At 38.5% G+C, this 9180-nt stretch overlaps 1 pseudogene; it reads left to right on the top strand.

Moving 5' to 3' along the window:
- Positions 1–6772: 6772 nt before the first annotated feature.
- LOC148923236 (uncharacterized) lies at positions 6773–7783 on the top strand (annotated as a pseudogene).
- Positions 7784–9180: the final 1397 nt, after the last annotated feature.

Below are 9180 nucleotides of genomic sequence, written 5' to 3'. Positions count from 1 at the left end.
AACCGGTCATAGGCTTGGACATCATTTTCCGCACTAATTGCTTCAATATTTAATCATTTAATCTATTTGCATTAATACATGTCAATATTGCCTACTGCTGGCCTACTATATTCATCCTTCATCAAGTATATATTTCTATATATACACGTCAGGAATATCAATGTGATACATGATTTCATTAATTGGATATGATTTAAAGAACGGCGAGCTATGAAATTATGTGTGTTGCTAATTTGTTATAAAAAAATTTTTATAAAGCCGTGGCCGAATATTAAAATATTAATGTAAATTACGGTGTGGTACTATTAGTAATACTACCATTTGGTATATCGTATACGGCAAATAAATTTATAATAGTATGAAGAATATTCAATTAAAGCTTAAATGCTTCTATTTTATTTTAGGACAAATTAATCTGGAGTCCTAGCTCACGGATCACATGACATATACTTGCGATATAAAAGCTTGAGGTAAAGAATAAGTAGAGTGTTAATTAAATAAAAGTGGATTAAGTATACCTAATTAATGAGAAGTTGGTGGACGCGATTTATTCGTACATTTATTAACCATCACTTCTCCAATTGGTCAACATCTCTATCAAATAAAGTAGTAGTACTATACTACTTATCTAATTAAGAAACAAAATATTAATACCAATTTACCACTAAATTTCTATTTTCGTGGCGGTATATCATGCCCAACTTGATTAGGGTTGCATCTTCACAATTAATTGGTTGTAATTTGGCGCCTCCTTTTCGCGTTTGCGATTTTGTCGTCATTACCACGTCACCATCAATCCATGTACTCCGCTACACTTTTTCTTATTATATTTATTTTAAAATATTATTCAATATATCGATCATCATTGATGATAAATGTTGAATGGAGTACAGTATAGGTAAACGACATCCAAATTACTCTCTTTATCATTCAGAGATCCATGAACGCATCATGACGTGTGATATCATGCGATTTTGGTATTTCCCTCACTGAGTCTTTATAGAGCAATAATTGCATTATCAGTTCAGATCCATAAAAATATACTGTAATAATTAAATATATATTGTTGAATTGGGAATTGTTAATCTTGGATTCACGATTCATAGATCGATGAATCATGTTAAGCAAGATAAAGAGGGAAGAAAGAGAAAGAGCTGAATTGTCGGATGAGGCGTTTCAGTTCAGCAACCGTTGGATGAAACAACACTTCTGATCTGCGCCATTGATAGTATAGCCATTTATTATAGGATTTTTTCTGTTTTGTTTTACTTCACTTCTTCAGCTCGTTTTGCGACAATTTACATCCGTTTTCATTTCGATTATTGTTGGGTTATATTTTGAAGAATTTTTGTCATAAACAATTGTATATGTTACTGTGTTAAGATTTAAGAATCACAAGTAGTAAATGATTAAAGATTTTAGTTTTAATGTGGTGAAGTTTTAATATTACTACTCTTAATGTTGTGTATAAATTAGAAATATGGAATACTCCATAATAAGACAATTAAAAATATAATAAATAAGTTTGAAAAAAAAAAAAAGAAGCACATACACTTATATTAAATACTAGAACACTTTAAAATTGTCTATACAAAGAGAGCAATCGTACTTTAACGGCTTAAAGGTTAAAGCGATAAAAAAATACAAAATAATTGATTTATAGTTTATTTTGCACATTCAGCTCTACTTAATGATCTATTCTACTTTATTCTTTTACACTCAACTTGTACAATAAAATATACTACTATATAAAATTTCACAGCAATGTTCCATTAAGAATGCGATGGAGGAAGTACATTTAAATGTACACAATGATAGTATAGTTTTTTTTTATTGAGTTATTTCAAATTTATGTTCAATAAATGAAAATCTTATGAGTAGTTAATAGCACAGGTGCTGCTGATACTTTGAATAAAAAAAAAGAGTGGGGGGAGAGAGAAGGTTTGACTCGTATAAAGTGCATTTTAAAATTGAGTGAACTACATAAATGGTACCTAATCTTTCATTTTCACACATAAATGGTATCTGATCTTTATTTTATATCGTTTCTGGTACCTATAAATCACATTTTTGTTACCTGATGCAACCAACTTTTACCCCAAAATACCCTCTAAACAAATTCATTTTTCCATTTGTGCCATAAAGGATATTTTGGGCATTGACAAAATTAGTACCAAAAATGATATTAAAATATCTTCTCTCATTCTCCTCACTCTTTATACTATTATTATTAATCAATATTAATATTATTATTTTGATGTTATAAATTAATAATTAATTTATTTTTTTATTATCATTTAAATATACTTAATCATAATTATAGGTATAATTATATTTAATTATTATAATAATATTATTGTTATAATAGTAAAACTAGTAGTAATTAATAAATAATAATTATTATTTATATTAAATTAATAATTAATCAATATAGTCTTAATCAAAATTTAAACTTGTGAACTGTATTCATAATTAATCAATATAGTTTTAATCAAAATTTAAACTTGTGAATTGTATTCATAATGATAAAGAGTTGAATATTTTTAGTTAGGTGTGTCTGGAGGTGCCCACGGTTCAGGAACCGACGGTTACGGTTTGGAACCGCCGGTTCCGGTTTTAGAAATTGTTGAACCGGAACTGAACCGCAGGGTGATTCGCGGTTACGGTTCCGGTTCTAAAACCACCGGTTTCGGGTTCGGTTCCAAACCGGCTGTTACCCTAAAATGAGTATAAATAATTTAATTAAAATTATTCAATTGATTTAGTTACTTTAAATAATTAATTTAAGAGTGAACTGCACCAGAGGGCCCTAACTTTTCGACTTGTTTCATCAGATACCCCTAACTTTTAAAAATCCCACCAGAGGTATCTAACAAAATATATAATCACAAACCTTGTTTTTTCGGACCATAACACCCTTAGGGCTTGAAAGGGCAAACTGGACATTTTATGACGCCGCCCCTACATCTCTCACCTGCTGCATGTACTGTAGATGACGCGAATCCGGATGTGACAGACACATCAAATCCTTTGTCCTCTCTGTTCCACAGAATGCAGACGGACGCCACCTAAACCTCCATTGATATTTGAAAAATAAATTATAACACTTGGTTTTTATATTAATTTCCTATTTCCCTCCAATTCATTCTCACTTCAACATTTTCTTCTCGCACACTCACCACATTTTTCGTCTGTGAATTTCGACTCGCCATTGTCATCAATCATCAATGCCTCCAAAACGGAAGCGAGGTTCCGCTGGAGCGTCCTCCTCCGGGTCGTCACGGCGCAAAAAGAAGCCTCCAACGCCACCGCCAACGCCACCGTCTTCGTCACCATCACCTCCGTCATCACCTAGGATAGTCGACGTAGACCCAGAAACATGGACCATCCGCGATCATCGGTTGGATTTCTTTGTCCCAGAGGAGGAATATAGTAAGTTCAGATATGAAATTTTACAAATCGTTCACTTAAACTAAACTTTACAAGGCACCGGGGTTGACTGTGATTTAAAAAATTGTTTGTTTGTGAAATTGTTTTAGGTTTTTAATTTGGGATTTTTCTAGTTCTATTTGTGATATTTTGGAATTTTTCTAACTGTATACAAACCCTAACAGGGGATCGTCCGTGGATGTTTTCCGTTGCTTTTCATCATGGAGGGTCAATGTTCGAAAATAAATGGACAGAAGAAATATGTTGGGGGGAATTTGACATACTTTGATTTTTGCAATATTAACCAATTCGAGCTTTTAGATCTGTCCAGTATGGTGTTACGGTTGGGGTATGATAGGAAAACCGTTTGTGAGTTCTATTACGTTCATCCAAGGTACAGTGATGACTGTAACGGAGTTGACATAGGAGGTCCATTGCTGCCCATTATTGACGATCCTCATATGGCCTCGTTTCTCGAAGTCGCGGCTACTAGCACAAAGCTAGTACACATTTATGTCGTGGAGATGACGGCGGCGACCGCCTTACTCAAGAAGTGAAAGGAAGAAGCGGAGGAGTTTCTAGCATTTGTCAAAGCTTGTAAAAAACCACGGTGATCATTGAAGAGATTGACGAACCACAACCAATTGTGCCGAAGCGTAAACCCAAAAGGAGGAAACATCAGGACGACGAACAGAGGAAACCATCGGCACCACCATTATTGATGCTTGAGTGGTACCCTAGGGATGTTGAGTTTGAAGAGTTTTTGACCAAAAGTTTAGAAGACAAACGTCGGGAATGGAAGAGGGAAGAGGAGGCAGCATGTAAGAATTTGATGGACGCATTTGCATCGTGTAGTGCAGAAGGAGCACAAGCCGAAGCTGTTGTGGTGGAGGTTGAAGAGAATGATGCAGTAGATGGATTTGTTGGACAAGGAGACGTCCATGCAAATGTGCAAGAGGTTGAGGTATTGTTTGTGATTGTGAGTTAAAATATTGTGTCTTCTTGAGATTTATGTTTTATATTGCGTCTATTGCAGGATGTCCCAAGCCCAAGATCGTCAGCAGTTGATTCCATGTCAAGTCCTCCTACTGAAAGTGTTTCAGAGGTTGGGCAATCGTTGAATCCTTCAATTCACCCATCTGTAATAGATACACAACCTGTGGTAGAAGAAGATGTTGCAAAAGTTACGGATGTTGGGCCACAAAGCGTTTCAGAGGTTAGTACACAACTTTTTGAACTATGTTTGTGATTTGTGATTTTTATGTTTGGTATTCATATGTGATTTATCTTTTTTTCAGATGAGGCAATCAAATCACACCCACCAAGCATTACAACATGAGGTTGAACCAATAGAACACACTGAAAACGTGTCAGAGGTTAGCACACACATGCAGTTGTGATTTATGTTGTATCGTTGGTGTTAATTTGTGATTTCGTGTTTAAATCAGATGGGACAATCAATTCATAGCCAAGATGTACAACATGTTGAAGCCATTAACGAACCAGAATGCAAGGCAGTTGACAACACTGTGTACAAGCCGACCCTGGATTTTTCAGACGAAGCTCAATGTCAACCGCAGTCGGAAGTTCCCATTATCGACGAGATTTCTGATGAATTGCTAATGCACGGAATTGAATGTGATGTGGAACATGCTGGAACAGAAGTACAAGTTGGACCGGAAGTACAAGCTGGATCGGAAGTGCAGGTTGAACCGGAAGTACAAGCTGGACCCGAAGTGCAGGTTGAACCGGATGTACATGATGGGCCGGAAGTGGAACCTCCAGAGGAGGAGGTACACATTCCATCGTTTGATTAAGTTCCGGACGGCTGCCATCTCCATAACGAGGGACCGCCGACTGATGATGAAGATGATGAGGTTGACCATTTTATCTCGTTGGCACACATGTGCCGAGATGAGCAGCTGTTTACTTCATACTACGAATCCATTTTCCAGCAACAACATGTGAATCAGGAGCCAGAGACTGTACACCAGACGGGTGAACACGAAGACCAAACGGGGTCAGGGGGGGTCAAGGGAGAAAAGGCGGAGGAAGTATTCGCCATATGTGGAAAAGATGAACATGACAGATAACTCACTTTTCGAGGAAGAACTTGTGGACGAGCTACAAGATATGGATGACCTTGAAGATTTGGAGGGTTTGAAGAAAAGAGGCATAAAGTATACCCCGTTCAAGCTCCTTCCTAATGAGCTTCCGTTGTGGAAGCCTGGTCATGTTTTTAAGCATAGAGATTTTTTCTATGACGTGTTGAGGCAGTACGCAATAATGTCCAGAAGGCGGGTGCACGTGAAAAGAAATGACGGCGACAAACTTCGTGCGATTTGTAGATGGCAAGGCTGTGAATGGTATGTTTACTTGAGGAAGCTCGAATCACACAACGGCCATGATTATGTGGTGATGAATATGCAACGCGATCACACGCACACATGCTCCCAAGTATTGGATCAGAAGTGGCTGACGGCAAAGTGGCTAGGCGAGCGTTGCATGGAAAAGATCAAAGCCAACCCTCACATTCCACTTGCAGCTATAGGACAATGTGTGGATGAAGATTTTGGGCTGAAGATAGGTAGGATGAAGGCATATCGGGCCAGAGAGCACGCACTGGACGGCATTTTCGGCTTTGCAGCTACCCAATATCGAAACTTGTTCTACTACAAAGCCGAACTGGAGCGGATGCACCCTGATTCCAGCGTACATATAGAGTATGAGAGTTCGAGGGATCCTGGCGCCGTGGGTCCGAGATTCCTCAGGTTCTACTGCTGTCTAGGTCCATTGAAAAAGGGATGGAAGTTGTTATGTCGGCCAATTATATTCTTCAATGCTTGTTTCTTATGAGGAATGTACAAAGGACAGCTCATGACAACAATGAGAATTGATCCCAACAATGGCTGGTGGCCGATTGCTTGGGCCGTGACTGAGGCCGAGAGTTATGTCCAGTGGAAGTGGTTCGTGAAATACTTGTCTAAGGACCTTGAATTGCATGCAAATGGCCCACGATTTGTGTTTATGTTTGACCAACAAAAGGTATGGCCACTGTGATTTCACTATTATATAATGTACTTCGGTTGTGAATTATTTTTTTATGTGATTTTATTAATACATTATGTATGGTCAATGTGATTTTGTGCTAATGTTTGTGTTCCATTCGATGGGTAGGGTCTTGCAAAGGTGATTGTTGAGGAATTCCCACAGAGCGAGCATCGATTCTGTGTTCAGCACATATACAAAAATTTCAAGAAGAGGTTCGTCGGGAAAAATTTTAAAGAGCGATTGTGGGAGATTGTCGCGAGTACTACCATCGAACATTATGTGGATAAGATGGATGCTTTGCAGACCGAGTATCCACAAGCACATCATTGGCTTTCTGGAGTTGCTCCCAAAGAAGAGTGGGTGAAGACATTTTTCTCTCCACATACTTGTTGTGATGTGCTCCTAAACAACATCTGTGAGACATTCAATTCGAAGGTTGCATTGGCTCGAGAGAAAACAATTATCAGCATGTTGGAGGACATTCGAACGAGTCAGAGGCCAGTGGATCAAAAGCTACGACCACACAGTCCCTCCTGTTATCAAGGAGATTGTGGATAAGTGGTACTCGCGGGCTTCATCATGGAGGGCTACATGGAATGGAGAGTCTTCGTACCAAGTAACAGGGCCGTCTGGCCAATATGTTGTCAACATGTCCTCTTTTACATGCTCTTGCAGATTGTGGCAGCTAACCGGAATCCCATGCACTCATGCTATTGCAACAATCAACAAGAATGGCGAGGATGTGATGCGATACGTCTCCTGTTATTATTTGAGGTCAACAATGATCATGCTGTACGAGAATGTCCTTTACCCAATCAATGGGGTGGACAACTGGCCGAAGAGTTCTTACGGTTATTTGGAACTGGCGCCCCCGAGGTCAAAGTGACAGCGTGGTAGTCCGAAGAAACTGAGGGGTGAGGAGCCCCAGATTCGTCTTCATGCGGACGGAGGTGAGTCACTACGACGAACCTTCGTGATGAAATGTCGTCGTTGCGGTCAGGGAAGGTCATAATAGGAGGACATGCAGCAATGATCCTCGGACAGATGCTCGGTCTGAGGTTGGGTCGCGTGAGAGTGGTGAGAGTACTTTGCCTGAATCGTCAAACAATCGCCAATGCCAACAGGTACTATAAGCATCTACAGCTATATTGTCCACTCGTACGCTCACTTCTGATATATATTATTACAGCCTAATGATTCGGATCCGGGACCTAGCACTCGGACCAGGGCCAGGACTCAGCCTCAGCGGCCCACGGCCAGGACTCATCCTCAGCGATGTGGCCGCCGCGGTGATCAAGATTGACTGTCTTACCTGCTCTAAAAACTTGGTGTTTGTTTGGGATGGTTTCAGTGTTCGTATGTCACAAAACTAGTGGTTTTTGGATTTGGTTAATATTTTGTGGCAGTGATTATATGATATGTATGTTAACGATGATGATATATTTTGTGGCAGTGCTTTGTAGAAAATTACTCTAGTATTTTGGTTAATTTTTGTGGAAGTGATTTGTAGCAAATTACTCTAGTATTTTGGTTATTTTTTGTGGCAGTGATTTGTAGCAAATTACACTAGTATTTTGGTTAATTTTTGTGGCAGTGATTTGTAGCAAATTACACTAGTATTTTGGTGGCATTGATGATATATTTTGATGGCATGTGATAGAGTACTTACTCTATTTTGTCGGGGTTTTTTCAATTGAGGACATAGTTTGTAATTTCAGTCATAGTTTCGTAACTTCATTCGTGATTTCAGTCATTCTTGAAAAACTTCAATCATGATTTAGATTGAAGTCATAGTACAATACTTAACTTCCTGTAACTTCATTCGTCATTTGTTAGAAAACACAACATAGCTTATAACAGTAGAAAAATTACAAAGCATAACAACAAGATTATGATCTTTAACTTTCGGGAAGTAGTTGTTGTCTTAGTAATTTGTAGTGTCAATGCTTCACACTCTTCAGTTTTCATGGCCAGTTGTAACTTCAAGGCTTCAAAATCATCGGTTTTCATGCGCAATTTCTCTTGCAGAACACCTTCAAGTAGCGATTTGGCTCTAAGCTCAGATTCGAATTGGTCTCGTTCAAGTTTCACTATCTGAAAGTAACTGTCTTGGCTTGGGGATAGATCCGCGTCAACCCATCGAAAAAACTTGCAATCATCTTCCTGCATACTACTTTGTCATTAAACTTTCTGCCAACAAAAATAATGGAAAAACGAAAAAAATACATGATTTTAACCTTCCATATTGGACAGCGATAGTAACGTCTACCCGGGTTAGCAGCCGTCCTAGATGTCACAAGCTCAGCCTCAAGATCGTGGTTACAATTCACAATTTCGGGACGAGGCCAATTCCAATTGAAGCTTGACCCGAAAGACTGAGGAGATGAAGACATTGCAACACGACCTGAATTCAATTCAACATTACAAATTCCAGATCAGCATTGCAATGTCGCCGAAATATAGCAGAAAACATTAAATCATTATTCCAGATGCCCAACTCCCAACAACCATAAAATTCAACAAAGAATTGCAAAATAAAATTCCAGAAGCCCGGCTGTAACCCTACAAAACCTGACTTGACTTGCCAAAATAAAATTCAACCAAGAATTGCAAATTAATTTGAATGATATTCAAAAAAACATCAACGACAAATCACTATTGCTCGCTCAAATGAAATCCCCTAAAATGTGGATACCATCG

Source organism: Salvia hispanica, chromosome 6 (genome assembly GCF_029641045.1).
Source record: "Salvia hispanica isolate PSC_SH4W2 chromosome 6, Shi_PSC_v1, whole genome shotgun sequence".
NCBI lineage: Eukaryota > Viridiplantae > Streptophyta > Magnoliopsida > Lamiales > Lamiaceae > Salvia > Salvia hispanica.
The sequence above is the reverse complement of the archived record's forward strand: the minus strand, read 5'-3'. Positions and strand labels throughout refer to the sequence as shown.